General features: G+C 39.2%; 1 long non-coding RNA gene across 1 annotated transcript; it reads right to left on the reverse strand.

Annotated features, from left to right (window-relative positions):
• Nucleotides 1-364: 364 nt before the first annotated feature.
• LOC121910693 lies at nt 365-2,202 on the reverse strand. Its single transcript, XR_006099711.1, has 3 exons — nt 1,783-2,202; nt 1,541-1,643; nt 365-720 (listed from the first exon to the last, which is right to left on the reverse strand). It is a non-coding gene; the product is annotated as an uncharacterized LOC121910693 (long non-coding RNA).
• Between the last annotated feature and the right edge of the window lie 1,145 nt (nt 2,203-3,347).

A 3,347-nucleotide genomic window follows, 5' to 3' on the forward strand; every position in this document is an offset into this window, starting at 1 on the left:
GTGTCAAGTGCATATGGCCAAAAACAACAGTCCCATTTCACAAAGATATTGCTCGCATACTGACAGAAAAACAGAAGAGCCTCCAAGAATTCAAAAGAATGTATTTATGTCTTGTGTAAGTGACAAAAAAAGTGTCAAAACAAACAAATAAAAGTGACAAAAAGTGAAGGTTTTGGACCACCATCAGCACAACTTCTTGTTGGGGCCTCTTCAGTTTTTTGGTCAGTGTGTGGGCAGTCTGGACTGTATCTTAATTATGATGTGAGCAAATGAACCATGTGATCACAAAATAAGCAGCAGCTAGCAGTTTAGTTCATGTTTTTATCAGTGTTTATCAGTGAGCAGACATAACCAGACTTGCCATGAGAAGGAAAATAACTAGATTCATTTGTTGTTTTGTCAATTACCCAGGTTGTATTTCTTTATCCTAAATCATTTTTTTCTGAATGCAGCATTTGTTTCCTGCGGTTTCGCCAGGTATTTGGCAAACGGTGTAATCCTGCTTCCTTGAACCTCGTACCCTTCACCCCCAGGTGAGAGAGAGAAATGTCCGGCACAGCGAGCGGACATCCGCAAACCATCATCCTGTGAGGGGGGGGAGAGGGCAGTGACCCGTGTCTCCTTGAACGGCCAGAGGTCTGCCCAAACAGAGGTGTTGGATTCAGACAGAGCTTCATTGCAGTGTGTTCAGGACTCCGCTGAGCTCCGACCTGCAGCCTCCTGAAAGAAAGTCATTGTACTGTATGACGCTGAAAAGCTCCCTCCCTCTCTGTCTCACTGTTTTCACTTTCATTTAAGGCTAATTGGAGAAAAAAAATGCAAAAAAGCTGCTGATAGATTATAGATTGGACTATTTTTGTTTTAACCAGGACTTTTGCATTATTGATACTCATCAGTTTTATTGTTTTCAAAGTATATCAAAGTGTTTTCTGCTTGTTTGGAGGTTTTTTTGTTAGTTTGTTTAGGTGGGGTTTTTTTTGCTGAAGTTCTGATACTCAAAGACAGACCCTGGCTTACAAGCCATGGGCAAACTGTATGTTGTTAGCAGTGGTGTTGAAGAGTAAGGACATCATCGACGTCTAAACTGATCGAAATGATATTTGCAGGTGACTTTTTATGCTGTTTAATTTGCTGCAGCTGAGCAGCTAGTTAGCTATCCGCCATGCAAACTCACACAGTGCACTTTTCCACGATGAATGTTTGTTCAAGAAGCAAACACAAAACACGTCCATGTTTGTAAGTAGCAGAAAAAACATGGAATTAAGTAAAACTAGCAGTACCACAACGTTAAAATACTCAATTATAAGTAAAGGTAATTTTATTTTTTTATCAAAAGAATAGAAATGTTAACAGCAAAATATACTTAAAGTACCAAAAGTAAAAGTACTCATTATGCAGAATGGCTCCTTTCCAGATTTATGCTATTATATGTATCATATACTGTATATTAGACTATTATATAAGATATTTTTACCGATGCATTACTGTGTAAGTGCTTTAATGTGAACTGATCCTTTAAAGAAAACCTCTCCACACTCACTCAGTCACAAATATCCACAGATACTTTCACACTGCTCCACGCTGCTCCTCTGTCCTCTCAGCCACGCTGGTCGTATTAACTGCCGTTTGGCCTCGGCTGCGATCTGCTTCACATTGAGAGGATCAAAGCATGGAGGGGGGAGCTGTAAAGCAGTAATGTGTTTCCACAGGGGAGTCCTCTCCCTGGGAAAGTGCAATAGGTTAGAATATCAATGAGACGTGCCTGAGAGCGTAACCGCTCACCTGTTGTCTGACTGTGGCTTTGGCACTGCTTCTCTGCGGTCAGGAGGCCGCCTCAGCTTCCTCTGAACTCTGTCTCTCCTGTATTTCTCAGCAAACATTTTGACACTGAATAAATCATGAAGACACCAACATTGACGACTAATGTACGGTAAGTGGAGAAAAGTCGCTCTGAGAGAAGTCAGTTCATTCAGGCATCTACATGCAGAAATGCTGTCAGAAGGAAATAAAACCCACTTTCTGTCAGTGGTTTATCTGGAGGGTTGTTCATCAAACCCTGACACGTTACTATTACTCATTTACGAACGCAAACTGTACACAACATGGATTGTTCACACATTTCCAAACCACTGTTTCCACTAAAGAGCGCTTGTACGCGGGCTTCTCAGGATCTTTCTTTCCTTACAAAATAGTGACTGTACAGCAATTAGTTGAAGAAATAAACAGAGATCCATCTTTGGATTCATCTGGATAAAAACAGACAGATTCTGCTATCAAAGAATAATTACTAGAGTCTGACCAGCCATGGACTTCTTAGGCCAATATCGACTTGAGAATAACAATATACACGTACATTTTTTACACGGACATTTTACAGTTGAATAATACACTTTTAGTTATTCTGAATAACTACAAATAAAAACACTTAGAACAAAACTATATTAAACTTGTTTTGAGTCAATGGCTGACCATAAAATATTACAATATCTAGGTTTCCATCCAAATTTAACGCAAATTCAAACCAAATTACCTGAATATCGGCCAGAGAAAATTTGAATTAATGTGTGTTTCCATCCGCTGCCATTCAGCGAATATTTGGAGTTGGTTCATCAGTATAAACAGCTGGTGGTGCTGTTTTTCCAGTCAGGGGCCATTAAACCATTGCAGAGGAAGCGGGCGCAACAAAACAAAGTACTTAAAAGAGTCAAACCTCAAATTGTGAAAAATTATGCAGAATTACTCTTCAGTAGAGCAGAAAAGTAAATGCACATCTAAGTCTCATTCCTCATGCACGTCATGATTTAATGGCAAAGTCTGCTTCCTTTGCACACTTTGCATTCTGCTTGTATCGATACACCAACTGTTCCACCTCGGCCAAGCGTTGGAACTTTTTTATGATTTTTTTTTCTGCGTTTCCACTCAGGGTTTTCTTTTACACACAAATTGAAAATGTGAATAAAACAAGAGAATGGAAACACACCTAATGACAATAAATTACTGCTCTGGAGTTTCTCTTTGCACGCACGCTAATACCAAAATATCTGCGATAACGTGAATGTATCAGTTGGTCTATTTCAAAGACTAATAGGCTGAATAACGGCCACACTGGGCACGACTATGTAAAACAGCCACTAAACCTTTGACTCACTTTTCAAGCAAATGTTAAAGCCAAGACGTTCAACCTTCAAATCACCAAAAAAGTATCACAGGGACTTAAAATGATCAGAAAACCCTTCAACAACGTCATAGTTTTCATTCTGCAGACTGAATATAACTCTAATTATCAACTTAGAGTTTTAAGTTTCTAAAAAAATGAACATTAAATACGTATTCAGTGGATAAATCTC

The sequence above is a fragment of the Thunnus maccoyii genome, chromosome 13 (assembly GCF_910596095.1).
Source record: "Thunnus maccoyii chromosome 13, fThuMac1.1, whole genome shotgun sequence".
Classification (NCBI taxonomy): Eukaryota; Metazoa; Chordata; class Actinopteri; order Scombriformes; family Scombridae; genus Thunnus; species Thunnus maccoyii.